Raw genomic sequence first — 17,566 nt, 5'->3', positions numbered from 1 at the left:
AGGGGAGACGGAAACCTCCTACCAAAACCAAAACCACATACATACGTACTATATGGAAATAGAACAACTACACCAAATCTTGGAAGAGTAGCAGGGAAGAAGGCTGCTGTGGCAGGTTGTCACCTGAAGGAGAAGTGTGACGTACCAAAAGCCTGTGATCCAGAGGGACCCCAAAGCACTTCCCGCACACAAGTTCACCGGGGGAGGACGAGAAACGAAACCAGGGTGGAGGGTGGAGTCCTAGGACTGCTGAACACCCAGCCCTGGAAATGTGCTCTGGGAGCACGAACCTACCGTACACGTGGTGCGCTCTAGAGGATTGGTGGGGTTGGAAAGCAAAGACAGGCAGAAGACTTCGAGAGACTTGAGATTCTAACCACTTGTGGGTCAATACAGGATCCACATCCAGCCACTGTGGGACAGAAGAAAGGCAGGCAGTATGAGAGACTTCCTAACAGCAAGAGAACTGCTAAAGGGGCAAGGCTTCCACAGAGCTTGCCACTCAGGAGAAAGGACAGGTGCACCAAACTGCCCGGGTGCACTCTGCCCGGCAGGCGGGGGGACTTCCAGGAGCTCTGGGCGCTCCATCCCCCTGGCTGGCCTTGCAGCTCCGACGCCCCCTACCGTGCTGTGACTGATACACGGCCTCCCTCCCTGAAGGAATCGGCCTGGAAAAGGGCCGCCCCCACCTATGTCAGCCTCTCCCTGTGTGCTCCGCAAACTGGCCCTGGCAGTGGAGACGGGCACTGTGGCCAGGAAGCAAGAAAGACCTCTTTCCTCCCAGCAGGGGAGGGCACCAGCGCTGCTCCCCTGTGACCCCTGCCATCCCCCCAAGGGCTGAGCAGCTCCAGAGAGTAAAGGTTCTGGGAGCTAGAGGTGCCTCCTACAAATACGAACCTTCAAAGGAACCTGGTAACTTGACTCAAATCAATCTTCCTGAGAAAGAGATTTCAAAATAAATATCAGAAACATGCTCCTGGAGCTACAGAAAAAAAAACTGCCCCTGCCTCTTGAGCGCAATTCTCTCTCTCTACTGGGAGCACTGCTGAGGCCCTGTTCTGAGAGGGATGCTGCAACAGCCCAGCAGGAATGGCACAGCTCTTCGATCCACCCCGGCCGGTGCCAGGACAGTCCCATATGGGCTCTGACTGAACTGCAAACAGGGTACGCCGCACATTTAACTCTGCAGGAAAGACAACAGTGCCACATGCTAGCCTTCCCATTAACAGCTAGTGGCTACATGGCTCCACCGAAACCAGGTGACTGCGGCTTTATCTCCTTGGCAATCTTTTTTCCTTATGACCCTTGAAAGCAGCACATGGAAAGACACAACCTACCAGTTTCCACAACATCTCACTTCTCAGCTTTACGCTAGATGTTCCTGCATCACAGCTTCTTCTCTTTGTTCCAGTTTTCTCAGCCGGCTGGTGTTCTGAAAAAAAAAATTAGTCAGGTTTGGAATGAAATGATATGGGGTATAAGATTCTGTTTGACCACCATCAGCAGAAACAAAAGACATACTTCAGTAAGGGAGAATATATTCATAGATGACATATTTGATAAAGCGTTGCCATCCAAAATATGTATCAAGAGCTCATGAACCTCAACACAAAATGGAAATAAATCTAATTACAAAATGGGCAGAGGATCTGAACACACACCTCTCCACAGAAGCAATTTCATGTGTCCAACAGACACACAAAAAGACGCTCCACACCGCTAACCATTAGAGAAATGCACATTAAAACCACAATGGGGTATCACATTACACCAGTTAGGATGGCCACCACCCAAAAGACAAACAACATATGTCAGCGAGGGTGTGGAGAAAAGGTAACCCTCCGACACTGCTGGTGGAATGTCAGTCAGCTCAACCACTGTGGAAAGCAGTATGGAGGATCCCCAAAAAACCAAAAAGCAGAAATACCATTTGACCCAGGAATTCCTCTCCTAGGAATTTACCCTAAGAATGCAGGAGCCCAGTTTGAAAGAGACAGATACACCCCTATGTTGATCACAGCACTATTTACAATACCCAAGAAATGGAAGCAACCTAAGCGTCCATTAGGAGATGAATGGATAAAGAAGAGATGGTACATACACACCATGGAATATCATTCCGCCATGAGAAGAAAACAAATCCTAGCACCATTTGCAACAACACGGATGGAGCTAGAGGGTGTTATGCTCAGTGAAATAATCCAGGTGGAGAAAGACATGTATCGAAGGATTTCACTCCTCTGTGAGGTATGAGAACAAAGCAAAAATGGAAGGAACTAAACAGCACCAGACTCACAGAACCCAAGAATGGACTAACAGTTACGAAAGGGAAAGGGACTGGGGAAGATGGGTGGGAAGGGAGGGAGAAGGGGGAAAAGGGGGCATTATGATCAGCACATATAATGTGTGTGTGTTGGGTGTGGGGTGGCAGCACAGGGAAGGCAGTACAACACAGAGAAGACAACCAACTGTGAATCTATAGCATCTTACTACACTGATGGACAGTGACGGTAATGCGGTATGGGGTGGGGACCTGATCATGGGGGGGAAGTGTAGTAAGCACAATGTTGCTCATGTAATTGTACCCTAATGGTAACAACCAAAAAAAATCACAACAAGCTATCACCTCACACCAGTCAGAATGGCTGGTACCCCAAAAAACAAGAAATAACAAGTGTTTATGAGGATGTGGACAAAAGGGAATCGTTGTGCACTGTTGGTGACCATCTAAATTGGTGCAGCTACTCTGGAAAACGGTGTGAAGGTTCCTAAATATATTAATAGTGGTATCATATGACCCAGCATTCTTTTTCATACACAGCAGTGTAACTCCTTTCAGGATACCGGACCTGTTTCCAATGCATACAACACCAAGCAATTCTTGAACACCAGCAGGGTGTATGAGAACTCAATTCTGAGGCTATCTGCCTGGAGACAACACCAGATACCACAGGTTAAGGTTTCTATCCTCAACACTGCCCTCCACACCCCAGCTCCAAAGCCCGGTTGCAAGCCCCATGCAATTAGCCTGTGCTTCCCACCTGCAGGCTAAGATTGGGGGTTCCACCAACCTCCCCCTTAGGTCTTCCCAAGTTGCTAGGGTGCCTCAGAAGCACAGGAGAACACTCACATTTATCAGTTTAACAAAGAGTACCATAAAGGACACAACAGCCGGATGAACACACACATATGGCAAGGTCCCAAATAGAAGAGTTTCTATCCTCCTAAGGTGCTTGGGGCCTGGCATGGTGGCATGTGCAGGTGACCTGGTTCCCCTATCATAGAAGCTCTGACAGAGAAACAGGAGATGAAAGAGAGAGATGTGCTCTTCACTTAGGGTTTTGTGAGGGCTTGCTTCACAGCAGAGTCATGACTGACTAAATCACTGGCCATTGCTGATTTAACCTCCAGCCCTCATCCCTTTCCTCTTCCCTGGGGGCTGAGGGCTAAGAGTTCCCATCCTATATTACAAGCTTGGTACCCCTGGCAACCAGCCTCTACCCTGGGATAGGGCCACAAAGCCTCTGCATTCACCTAACAAGACACCCATTGGACAGTTATGTCTCAGAAGGATTTTCAGGAATTGTGGATGAGGAGCAAAAAACCTAGGAAATGTAGTTTGGTTGTCTGAATTACCAAATATTTACTTCCTATCAATCATTATATCACAACAGGTGTCCCGACATACCCATAATGCCTGCAGGGACCTCTCTCTCCCCAAGAGGAGGCACAGAGCTCCCCACTTCCACCATAATTTCCTTCCTAGTTATGACACTGATCTGCACCATAGATGATCCCTTTCAGGAGGATAAAGTCAAGGCTTCCTGCATAATGCCAAGGCCAAGGAGGCCTTCCTCCCCAGAGACATGGGGCAGACAGATGGTAGAAATGGCTTCAGAAGTCTGTTTTCCTGTCAGCTGCTCTCCACTCCCTCAGCCTTAGCTGTCACTTCACCACCCAGCCTGACACACAGAGGCCTGAAAAGAACAAAATCCTGGAGTCAGAGCAGCTGAACAGCTGCTGTGTGTGCTCAGCTTTGCAATGCGAAGGGTTCCACTCCTCTTGGGGTTCAGATTGGAAAAACCTGACAGGGAAGAGGAGGTGGCCCAGTGACTCCCCGTCGCCATGTCGAACGGGGCAGTGCAAGCTCCACTTCCATCGGAGATGCTTCCTGGCTGTCTGAGCACTTGCAAGGCAGCACGATAGGGTGTAGTTAGGGGGGAAATTTCCCAAATCTAGAATTTTAATTTCCTGAGTATGAGTAGACATTCTGCAGCTCTGAATACACTGGAGCACAAAGAATGTCTAAGCAGCAGGTTCCAATTCTGAGCGACAGCACCCACGTTACCTGGTCACTGCTGCCTCTGGAGACTAGCTGGATGTTACTAGGAAGTTTGGACTGTCTAACAAAAGTGCAAGTTTTTGAGACACCTTCTCAATCCACTCTCTGCATTTGCAGTGAGACAGAGCAGAGAAATGGGCCGAGGGTCATGCCACTATGAAATATACTCAGCCTAGAAAAAGCCCACTTGATACTTTAACTTCATCTACATGCTGTTCTGCTTCTTCCAAACCTTGTAACCAGGATGGGAGATAGACCTCCGAAGTGAAAGCGAACCTAGGGGGATAAAATATGCTGAGATCTGGATGAAGACAGTCCCCTGAATAACCCTACTCTGAAGACAAAACTTCAAAGGAATTAGGAATCACCTATATGCAGCATGCTTTTCGCTCACAGCTACCCAAAAGGCCCTTAACTGCGCCTCCTCTCCCTGGTCACCTGCACTCCCATCTGGGTGTGTACTGTCTGACAGTAAATGAACCTTCTTGTTGCACAAGTCAACTGGACTTGTGTATTAACCCTTTACCCTAATCAAGACAAAAGCTGTGCAACCTCAAGCTCCAGAGGTAAATGTCTGTCACTTTGCTACTTTATTCAGCTTTCTAGTTTTACAAGACTTTTCTCTCTCCCTGTTTTACTTAAGGCCAGTGGGGAAGGAGTAGTTCTTAGAACATAATCTCACTCCATCCAGGGCTCCAGGGCTCCCCAAATTCTGGAATTGTAGGGATATAATTCTCACGCCGTGCAGATCAAGTGGACAGCAGATGCCAGGTGATGGCATCTATCACCATTACCACAGCCATAGCCATAAAACTGAGAATAGTCCCATTCCACTTCTGAGTTCCAGAAGTAGCACAAGGATCTCTGCTGTCATAGGGCATACTACTATTAACCCAACAAAAAAATCACACCCATTTCAGTTCTATCTCAAATTTCACCCACAGTTAACATAAAATTGATAATACCTAGAGCAACACTCTCAATTTTAATTGGAATAGGTCTAAACCAAACACAATTACAAAAAATTATAGCTTACTCCCCAATTGCCCACATAGGTTGAATAACATATAATCCAACTATTACTATTCTAAATCTCCTAATTTATATTATAATGACCCTATCAATATTCATAATGATAGTATACAACTCATCGACAACAATCTTATCTTTGTCTCACCTATCAAATAAGACACTAATTACAACCATTATGCTCACAATACTAACTATACTTGGAGGTCTTCCACCATTAGTCAGATTTTTACCTAAATGAATGATAATTCAAGAACTTGGCAGAAACAACATATTACCAATAATAGCAGTGATAGCTCTACTAAACTAATATTTTTATATGCACCGACTTACTCCACAACACTAAAAATATTCCCAATAACCAACATAAAAGTGACAATATGAAACTACAAAACACATAAAATTAGGCCCACACTAATTATTCTATCTACAGTATTACTTCCACTAATTCCAACCATATCAATTCTAAACTAGAAATTTAGGTTACACAGACCAAGACCCTTCAAATCTCTAAGCAAGTATAAAACACTTAACTTCTGATCCTAAGGGCTGTAAGACTCTATCCTACATCACATGAATGCAAATCAAACACTTTTATTAAGTTAAATCCTCACTAGATTGATGGGATACAAACCCATGAAACTTTAGTTAACAGCTAAAAACCCTAATCAGCTGGCTTCAATCTACTTCTCCTGCCATTAAAGAAAAAAAAGGTGGCAGGAGAAGTCCTGTAAGAATTGAAGCTGCTTCTCTGAATTTGAAATTCAGTATTAAAACACCTCAGGACTTGGCAAGAAGAGTACTTTACCTCTATCTCTATATTTAGTCTAATACTTATTCAGCCGTCTTACCCATGTTCATCAATCATTGATTATTTCCAACTAATCACAAAGACATCAGCACATTATACCTTTTTTGGCACTTGAGCTGTAATAGTGGGACCCGCTCTAAGCCTCCTTATGATGCTGAACTAGGCCAGCCTGGGACCCTCTTAGGTGGTGATCACATCTATAATGTAAGTGTAACAGCACACAACTTTTTAATAATTTTATTTATGATGACAGTATTATAATTGGGGGCTTTGGAAACTGACTAGTGCCTTTAATAATTACTGCCCCAGACACAGCATTTCTCCATATAAATAACACAAGCTTTTGACTCCTTCCTCCCTCCTTTCTTCTTCTCCTAGAATCCTCTACAGTCAAAACAGGAGCTGGAATGGGTTGAACCGTATAAATTACTTAGTAGGTAATTTAGCACATGGAAGGGCCTCAGTGGATTTAACTGTTGGGGACCGCCTTTGTCTTCTCCCATGTTTGCAGGCAGAATGGGAAAGCACCTTCCCCCATGTCTGAACGCAGCATGGGAAAGCACAAGCTTGAGGGTGGTAACCGGTGCAGTCCTTGGAAGTTATCTGCTCACAAAAACATATCTTGTCCTTGAAGACGAGCCAAGACTCCTCACTCTGAAAATAGGGAGACCTTGAGGATGTGTGAAAACACTGCCCCTGCTTCTGGCCTGCACCCCCTTGAGAAGGGAAAGATGAGTATAGCACTTGGCTGAGGTACGAGAAAGGCAGTATAAAAATAAAGGTGCTGCGCCACATCGGGGCTGCAGCCATTGTCTGTCTATCTGTCTTGTCTGTGTTTTTTGTTCTCTCATCAGGTGCCCAAACGTGGGGCATCCTCTCTGAGTGAGTTGTACATATAATCAGCTATCTCCACGCCTCCCCTTGAGACTGTTCGACTTTGACGGCAGGCACCGTCAAGTGGCGCCCTAACAGGGACTTGAAGTACGGAGGAGAATGTGAGAGCCGCCATGAGATAACAGTGCGCACGAAGCAGTGGTGGCCCATACTGGGAGGGCGGACGCTCCTTCCTTGAGGACAAAAACAGCAGATCAGCTGAGGAACCCCGGGAGAAAAAGCTTCAGCCGAAGTGAAAGTAAGTGGGGAAAACAGAATTACCCACTAAACTGGTACAGAATACCCACTAAACTGGGAGAGAATTACCCACTAAACTAGGAGAGAGTTACCCACTGAACTGGGAAGGAATTTCCCACTAAACTGGGAAGAAATTTCCCACTAAACTGGGAAGAAATTACCCACTAAACTGGGAAGAAATTTCCCACTAAACTGGGAAGGAATTTCCCACTAAACTGGGAAGGAATTACCCACTAATCTAGGAAGTAATTTCCCACTAAACTGGGAAGGAATTACCCACTAAACTGGGAAGGAATTTCCCAAACTGGGAAGGAATTACCCACGTAACTGGGAAGGAATTTCCCACTAAAATGTGAAGAAATTACCCACTAAACTGTGAAGGAATTACCCACTAAACTGGGAAGGAGTCACCCATTAAATCGGGAGGAAAAATAGCAGAACTCAAGCTCTGAGAAAGGCCTCACAAAATTCATGGGCTGTTGGGGAAAATCGCCCTCAGAAGAGGCAGTGCGCAGACAATTTGTATCTGTGCAAGCTCTGAGAGAATTTTCATCCTAGCAGGCTTTCTTTCCCTTATTGTTCTGCTAATTGTCCTTGTAATATATTATTGCTAAGCTGCTTTCTATTTTTCATAAGTTATAAAATGGGATCAGATCTGTCTAAACATCAGGCCAAAAAACAGCTTGAAACAGCTGCTTAAAGCAGCAGGAACTGGAATAAAAGATGAAACAGCAAAAAAGTATAGCAATGCCTTAGGAGAGATAAGTCTTTGGTTACTGACAGTGGGAAGTTTTGACAAAGAAGACTGGGAGAGACACAAATTGGACGTTGCTAAATACATGAGGGAAAAATGGAGAGGATTCAGTCCCTCCTAATGTCCTTTCCCTTTGGGCCTTAGTTAAAAATTGCCTCTCCTCCCCCACAGTTGTGATTCAAGAGCACATACAAGATTGTGCTAAGACAGGGGAAATTCAAGAAAGAGTATCACAGGCTGGAGACGATTTAGTAGACTTCATCACACACAGAAAAGGCTGCAAGGGGCCCGCTAAAAGCAGGAAAGGAGGAGGAGATAAAAAAGAGGGATGGGTTCAAGAAAAGCAGGAAAAAGGCATCCTGTCACTCATCAGACTCAGACACAGGAAGCTCTGATAATGCAAAAGGGCCTGAGAGAACTAGTCGGGAGAAGTGAAAGTAAGCAAGGAAAAACTCAGAAATAGAGATGAGCCTATGAAAAGATCATTTAAGGAAAGGCCCGTGGAGAATATGCCTCCTCCTAGATACACCTCTCAGATTTTGCCTCCGTGCCGCCCTTTGATAGGTGAGAGGATTTAATTGAGTCCTTAAAAGCTCAAGTCATTGCCTCCCAGGAGTAGATCCAGCAATTTAACTAATCTGCTCGGAAAGGGTGTAGAGTAACATGGGAGCCAGAAACAGCTGAGTCCTATTTGCACAGATACTTAAGTATATACATGGCTCAAAAGTAGGACAACAACAACTAACAAAATTTTTAGAATTTATAGAACAAGTGTGTCTTGGTTCCCCCAAGAAGGTATCTCATTTAAAAGATGCTGTTTTTCACAGCTTAGGAGGTAGTCCTGCAGCTAACACGATGTAAATAGAACCTGCAAAATAATCAAGCTACACCTTCAAATCAACACGTAAATAGCTCTATTCTATTAACTCCTTTCCTTAGAGGCAGTCGTCCTAGAGCTAGGCATTTCCTTGTGTGCAGCCCCAAGGAAGCGAAACAAGCTTGTAACCCGAATCAAGGCTCTAGCAACGAAAAGTCACACAGTCCCTGCACTTATCAGACAGTCAGGGGCCTCTCAAGAAATGATTAAAGCTCGGGCAGAAAAAACTAGGAAAACTAACTGGAACTAATTCAATCCCTAAACTCTAAAAAAGAAGTGTCTTGTCTTATGCACACAAACCTGGCCTTAATACAAACTCCCTGATTAGAAAGGCTTAGCCCCTGAAAGAGATATGCAATATAATGTTATGCAGCTAAATATATTTGCTACAAAGAAAATGGTCAAAAGTCCCGTGAACTACTACAATACAGAACTAGTTTTCTAAATTCTTTCAGTGAAAATCTATTCTACTTACTAGGTTCATCATTATCTTTGAAAATTGGGAAGTTTTAAACTAGAGTCCCTGAGATACAAGAAATTTATCTTTTACAATACAGCCTGGCTTTAAATAACTCGTGCTAGAATTGTACATGCATTTTATTTCCAGCCCCCTGGACTGGGGCTGTATAAGCCTTGACTCAGTAATGTAAACTGCTTGCCCTTAGAGTGTATTCTTGAAAAACTAAAGTACTTTTAATCAAATAAACTAAAAAGAAAGAAGGCAACTGAATATTAGAAACTCAAATCTTTATGTCAGTTTGTCTGTGTATATGTTTTTATATGAAAAGTGTTGCTAACTGTAGTCATTACATGTTGGTCTGTATGTTTGTGTGTCTAAGTGTGTAACTAATAAATATTTTCTACCTCTGGATGGTATTAATAAAAATTGATTTAAAAACAAGTGCTTGTGAAAATTGGGCATTCTAAAACTTCCAGAAAATCTAATAAAAAATATTAAGCATTAATGCTAATTTAAGCTTAACTGAAATGGACATGTCCTTATAGTTATCAGCTGCCAAAGTTTACTTGAAGTCATTTAAGTTGATGTTACCTATTAAATATTTCAAGAAGATGCTTAAAGAAAAGCTTGACTTTGATGCACTTAAATAAGTAAACAAGTGCAGCAAATAAGCTTTTTAATAATAATTCTGTATTAATGTATAACTGTATATATCTGCAAACAGCCAGAATTTTTGTGGTAACCAAAATTCTTAAAGTTTGCTAAGTTATATAGACACATTTTGTGCCTAATGAGAAATTGTACTGTAAGGCACATTTCCAAAAATGATAAAATATGTTCATAAATGTATCAATCTGAAGAATGCTGGTGTAAGTTTACCACAGCCTATTTTTCAGTGTTCACTGAAGGTTAAAGTATTAAATGGTTTTAAGTTCTAATAGAAACTACTTAATATAATAAGGAAAACATTTCTGTATGCTAAAGAATGTATGTTTTAATAAGAGAAGGTATAAGGAATAAAAATGCATTGTGTTGAAAGCAAAAGATGGTAACTATTCAAAAGTACAGCTGTTTGTTTAAGGAAAGAAAACACTGAATGTAAGAAAAGTTGTGGGAAGTTTGTGAAGGACTGATGTGGTCTTGCTGTGTGAAATTGAAAACAAATAGTTCTTGATATCAAGTACACAGCAAGACTAGAATTTTTGTTTGTTAAAAGAACAAAAGTTTATTACTCTACCTTTAATGTTGAAAGATTGTAAAAAGTTTTCCGATTGTTTATTAAAACAGTTTCTTATGCTTAAAGTCTCAATGAATTGTCTGAGTATTTAAGAAAATGAGATCTTAATATTAAAAAGACTAAACTAAGTGTTAACTATGTAACCTGCATTTGCTTTTAAACTTTCTTATTGTCATTCTGGTTAAATAAGTGTTATTTAATAACTATAATTCTATTTAGGCAAGTGCCTTAAAAACTTTTGACAACTTTCCAAGACCAAATTTCAAAAGTATTTTTGCCTCTCAATTAACTCTGATATTTTCCAGAGGGCCCCTGGAACATATCAGTAGAATTTCTTCTCTTCATCAAGAAAAATATTTGACTAATTTGGCTTATTTACCCGATATATACTTACCTGGAAAGCACTGTCAAAAGGAATAATGCTAAAGTTTATTACTGAATGTTTCATGTTACATAAATATCACTCTTCTCCCTAAAGTGCTTACTCTTGATGCCCAATTAAATTTACCTGTTAGTACTATTATAATTACTGTGTATGTATTAATTGTACTCATGTACCCTCTTATTGTAATTTTACAATCAATGTAAAATGGTCTTCTGGATATAGACTTCCAAATGGTTGGGTATTTTTGTGTAATGACAAAAGATATCAAGCCCTTTCTCCAACACTATCGAGGTGTTTGTGGGGTGGGACACATTCTTCCTGCTCTAATAGACCACCTGGATATAAGCGCAAGGGGCTTCTCCGAGCTCTGCCATCTGATTGTCATGAAAACTTGAAACTTTGAGATCCTGCCGCTGTTGCAGTTGCAGCTGCGTTCCTCCTGCCGATTCCTGGACTTGTCATTAGAATGCAGAAAGAGATATCTAAGGTGGCCTATGCATACAGCAAAACAACAAATTTGACTGCTTCTGTATTATCTGAACTCAATCAAGAACTGAGAGAAGTGTGAGCTGCAGTGCTTCAGAATCACACTGCTGTGGACAGTCTGCTGTTAAAAGAGCATTTAAGATGTGAACAGTTTCCAAGAATGTGCTGTTTCAATTTGATTTTTCTCAAACTACCCAAAATCAATTAGATGATATCCATCATATTGTCAAGAAGTTTTTACAAATGCCTAAGCTATCTAACTAGTTTTCTTAATTTCATTAGATATAACTAGTAATTGTAAGTCTGCCTTTGTTATGTATCTATATTCCTGTTGTTAATGTGTATATGCAATTTAACTAGTAGTTTGTTAAAACCTATATATATATATATATATATATATATATATATATATATATATATATTCAAGTTATGTCTGTCTTTGGACATGTTCAAAGAACCCCTGAGTAGTGTCTGGCACAGTCACACCTCTCTTAACCCTAAGCATTTTATGTCTTCTATTGCTGTTATAGGGCCTTGTGTCCTTCGCAGCATGCGGAAACTCATCTAACAAGCCTTAAGAGACCTGCATCATTTGAAATTGCAGAAGCCCCCCCAGTTGTAAATCATAAGTTCTAAAGTCAAGTATGGTAGCCAATGATGGGTAAGATATGGTTGAATTGTAAATACCAACCTAAGACAGGGAGTGGTCGACAGAGGACTATAGCCCCATGACGGGTAAGGATTTACTTCAATCATACAACCTAAGACAGGCACATACCTTGACCCAGTCTGAGTTGGGCTGGTTGTTTTATTAAAGAAAAAAGGGGGAAATGTTGGGGACGGCCTTTGTCTTCTCACAAGTTTGCAGGCAGAATGGGAAAGCACCTTCCCCCATGTCTGAACGCAGCATGCGAAAGCACAAGCTTGAGGGTGGTAACCGGTGCAGTCCTTGGAAGTTATCTGCTCACAAAAACATATCTTGTCCTTAAAGACGAGCCAAGACTCTTCACTCTGAAAATAGGGAGACCTTGAGGATGTGTGAAAACACAGCCCCTGCTTCTGGCCTGCCCCCCCTGAGAAGGGAAAGATGAGTATAGCACTTGGCTGTGGTCTGAGAAAGGCAGTATAAAAATAAAGATGCTGCACCACATCGGGGCTGCAGCCATTGTCTGTCTATCTGTGTTTTCTGTGTTTTTTTGTTCTCTCATCAGGTGCCCAAACATGGAGCATCCTCTCAGAGTGAGTTGTACATATAATCAGCTCCACGCCTCCCCTTCAGACTGTTCAACTTCGATGGCAGGCACCGTCATTTAACTATTTTTCTCCTCACTTGGCAGGTGTCCTATCAATTCTAGGGGCTATTAACTTCATCACAACTATTATTAACATAAAACCTCCCACTATAAGCCAATATCAAACTCCACTATTTTTGTGATCAGTTCTAGGAGTTACAGTCATACTCCTACTATTGTCTCTACCCCGTTCTAGCTGATGGCATTACTATGCTTTTAACAGATCACAACCTAAATACATTTTTTGATCCTGCTGGGGGAGGGGATTCAATGTTATACTAACATTTATTCTGATTTCCCATCACCCCAAAGTATGTATTTTAATCCTTCCTGGCTTTGGAATCATCTCTCATATTGTAACCTACTATTCTGAGAAAAAAGAACCTTTTGGGTACATGGGCATAGTCTAGGCAATAATGTCAACTGGCTTTGTAGGCTTCATTATACGAGCATTATGTATTTACAGTAGGCATAGACATTGATACACAAGCCTGTTTTACATCCACCACTATAATTATTTCAATTCCAACATGTGTGAAAGTATTCAGTTGATTAGCAACTCTGCACGGTGGAAATGTAAAATGATCCCCGGCCATATAATGGGCCCTTAGCTTTATTTTCTTGTTTACAGTAGGGGGCTTAACTGGTATTGTATTAGTTAATTCATCATTAGATATTGTTCTTCATGATACTATGTAGTAGAGCCTATTTTATTATGTGGTCTCCACAGGTGCAGTTTTTGCTATTATGGGGGGTATTTGTACATTGACTTACTCTATTTTCAGGATATACCCTCAACCCTACATGAGCAAAGATTCACTTTACAATTATATTTGTGGGTGTTAATATAATTTTCCCCTCAACATTTTCTCGGACTTTCAGGAATACCACAAGATATTCTGATTTACCCAGATGCTTACACAACATGAAATACTGTGTCGTCCATAGGATCCTTTATTTCACCAAGTGCCATTATAATTTTTATAATCTGAGAAGCTTTTGCTATTGCTTCTAAATGAGAGGTGCACATAGAACTAATACTGACCTTGAATGATTACACAGCTGCTCCCCACCTAACTATACATTTGAGGAGCCTGCCTTTGCAAACTTAAGCAAACAAGGAAGGAATCAAACCCCCAAAAGATGGTTTCAAGCCAGTATCATAACCTCTTTCTCAATTATTGAAGTATTAGTAAAATTTGCATAACTTTGTCAAAGTTAAATTATAGGTCTTAAGTCCTTTATACTTCCATGGCATGCCCCTTTCAACTCAGGCTAAGGCCTTGGGAGCCACAAGCCTAGAGGGAGAATAAATGCAATGCTACCTGACATTTACCCCAGAAAACTGACCCTCTGGCTGGCTGGGCTTCACCGTGCCCATCAGGGTCTGTAAGCAACACCAAGGAGAAGGGGGCTGGGGCTTTATGTGAGCTTCAGGCCTCCTCACCTTCTGACGCAAAGCTACCCTCTGTTTTGGTGGCACCATGGAACAAAATGTTAACTCCTATACTGCACTTCATTATTTCTTAATTTTCTAATAGCATGTACCAGATTGAGTTACATCAGCAAGCAGGAATTACCACTTCACTAAGTAGCCTGCCTAGATGGCTGCAAGATAGAAACTATCCATTCCTACACCCACAGATGTATGTATATTAGAGCAACCCGAGTTCACCTCCAGAGTGCCAGAATACACGGTGTCTCTCTCCAACAATGACCCTTGTCAAAGGACCATACTTTTTGCTCTTAAGAAACTTTACACCAAAACATACAATAAAATGCACAAATCATAAAGTTCAATGAATTCTGACATATGTACACACACCACCGTAACCTAGATCAAGATATCAAATACTCACTTTATCACTCCTCACCTACTTCAAAAACATTTTTGCCAAGGAGGCATACAGATGACCAACAAATGCTCAATATCACTCACCAGGGAAATGCAAGACTAAACCCTACGAGATGTCATGTCCCATCTGTCAGAATGTCCAAAATACAAGAGACAAAAAAATAACAGGTGTCATCAAGGAGGTGGAGACAACGGAATGCTGGTGGGACAATGGCTCCAAGTTGATGCAGCCACTGTGAAAAGCAGGAGGGAGGTTTCTCAGAGAACAGCTGTACTCTCTGTCATGCTATGGGATGAAGAAGGGCACTGAATGGTGGCTTGCTAAGGATGCTAAAGGGAATTACCTACCTGACTTGTGTGACTCTGGTGGTAGGGAACAGATGTCTGCAGAAATGGATCAAGTAGAACTTTCATGAGTTGACTTCAGAGAGATGAAGTTGTTCCCTGTGGAGACCTTATAGGAAAAACAAAAATGTCACTGAGAGGGTGAACCGGACCCACTGGGTTTCCACACTAAGAAGGGACAGTCCACTAGCAGACAGCTTTTCGGAGGCAAAGAGAGTGGGTCACAGGGGAAGCCCTGATTTTCAGGTAACCTGCCAGATGGAAGGGAGTGGGGAAGGATGCTCTCATCTATGACTATGCATGCTCCAGAGGCCTCCCTCCCTGCTGAGGCCAATCTCCCCAGCAGCCCGCCCCAGTCTCCCCACCTGACTTTTCCACTAGGCAGGCAGTTATGGAAAGCCATCTGCCTTCCTCAAGCTCTCTTAGTGCACAGGCACCCAGACACACTGTCCCAGACCACACAGTGCTCTAACATACACACACCACCACATGTGCAAGAGCTACCACACACGCACACACACACGAAGGAGGGCAGCTGACACCACAGCGACACACTTACCAGTGGACCAAGCCACCACCATGCAGCCACAGGGACCTTGACACACTCCTTGGACTCCCGGGCTGACCCGTTTAGAAGCATAGGAGGCGCCTCTCCCCCCGCAGATGCACCCTTGCAACAGACATGCCTGCATGCCCACCAACCATTCAAAACATTACCCAGAGTCAGAGAAGCTGGTGGGCCTGGCGAGGTCCCCGCTGAGATCCAGTCACCTTCCTGGTTGGGTAGTGCATGCACTGCCCATGGCTTTCCATTGCCCACCCACAGCTTTCCACTTTCCTCCTGGGGCCCATGCAATACCCCCAAACTCCCTGATAAAAAAGCCAACATGGGGTCAACTACTTACTGTGCCCTGAGTCGGCTGCAAGGCAGCGAGGCCTGCGTGGGAACCAGGAACCCGGGTCCCTGGCAAGCGGGTCCCTGTTGGCGGAGGTACAAGTCTGAGGGTGTCTAGCCACAGAGGGGCATGAGTGCTGTCAGCGAAGGCAGCGACTTCGGTGGTGGCCGCAGGTGTCTTTGGCAGGTGTCAGCGGGAGGCACTGGCGAGCAGGACAGGAGAGAGGCAGGCTTTAGAACAAGTGGCTGCGTTTTGATGGAGAGGAGTGGCAGAGGACGTTGGCTCTGCCTGGTGGGGGGGGGGGGCGCATGCTGGGCATCGGCTGCTGCCCCTCTGCCCCAGAAACAGGCACAACCAGCCACTACCAACTGTCGCTCACCACCTCCAGTCACCGCCCCCAAACGACGCCATCGCCAGCCATGCACGCTGCCCTCCCACGGCCAACGCCGCTGATGCCTTGCCCTCGCCTCTGGCTGCGCACCTGCCAACGGCAGCTTCAGCGGTCGTCCTCGGGCACAGACACCCACGCCTCCCGCCGCTGCAGACGCCACGGCCCACCATGGAGTGCAGCCCGTCCACTGCAGACCCCGCTACCCACCGCCCGCCGCTGCCTCTACCACCTCACACGGCACACCTGCAGACGGCGGGTTGGACTCTGCCCCCAGCCACAGACTCCGCTGCCGAGGTGCCCAAATCCGCAGCTCCCCCCAGCGGACTCCTTCCCCGCCCAATCCCTCTCCAAGCCTACGCCGCCTGCCCCCAGGGGGTGGCTGCTTACTGCGAGCTGCCGCTGAGAGGACAGGTCTGCGCGAGGAAGAGGACGCACGTTCCCTGGCGAGGTGGGCCCCTGGAGCCGGCAGGAGACAGCCACGTTGGAAAGCTCCAGCCGGTAGCGCAGATCTTTGGAGAGCAACGGGGACATCAGCGGGAGGCCTTGGCGGTGGCCGGGCAGCAGCCAGAAGGGACGGTGTGAGCGGCAGGCACAGACGAGCGGCGGGAGGAGCTCAAGCGGGGAAACTTCCTTCTCTGCGGGAAGTGACTGCATAGTGAGAAGGAAAGATGAAGGGCTCCGGAAGTGGGCGGCGCGGAAGGCACAGGCGAGGGGCGGGGGCGCTCAAGAGGAAAACCTCCTTCTCTGCGGGTGGGGGTGGAGACTGCGCAGTGGGAAGGAAAGATGGCGGGCACCGGAAGTGGGCGGTGCTGGCCGATGGGACAAGCATCGCGGTGGGCACCGGAAGTGGGCGGTGCTGGTTGGTTGGATGAGCGTGCGCAGTATCGGGTGCGAGCGGACCACGCCCCTTCTCCGGTGCAGCCCCCAACCCCTCAACGACCGAGGGTGCGCACATCAATACCACACTCCCTTTCTGTGCAGCATCCATGTAAAATGAAACACGGTACTCACAAACCCAACAGTGGACTATCAGTTACCAAAGGGAAAGGGACTGGGGAGGATGGGTGGGAAGCGAGAGATTAGGGGAAAAAAGGGGGGGCATGACTATTAGCGGACATAACGTAAGGGGGGGTGCGGAGAGGGCTGTGCAACACCAAGACAAGTGAATTTACAGCATCTTACTATGCTGATAGTGACCAGTGGGGGTATGTGGGGTGGGACTTGGTGAAGGGGGGGAGTCTAGTAAACATAGTGTTCCTCATGTAACTAGATTTA

General features: G+C 44.6%; 1 long non-coding RNA gene across 1 annotated transcript; it reads right to left on the bottom strand.

The window, feature by feature from the left end:
• Nucleotides 1–302: 302 nt before the first annotated feature.
• Nucleotides 303–1,436, bottom strand: LOC140847567 (uncharacterized). Its single transcript, XR_012127625.1, has 3 exons — nucleotides 1,338–1,436; nucleotides 898–936; nucleotides 303–412 (listed from the first exon to the last, which is right to left on the bottom strand). It is a non-coding gene; the product is annotated as an uncharacterized lncRNA (long non-coding RNA).
• Between the last annotated feature and the right edge of the window lie 16,130 nt (nucleotides 1,437–17,566).

The sequence above is a fragment of the Manis javanica genome, chromosome Y (assembly GCF_040802235.1).
Source record: "Manis javanica isolate MJ-LG chromosome Y, MJ_LKY, whole genome shotgun sequence".
Taxonomy (NCBI): Eukaryota; Metazoa; Chordata; class Mammalia; order Pholidota; family Manidae; genus Manis; species Manis javanica.
This window is presented reverse-complemented; position numbering and strand designations above follow the sequence as displayed.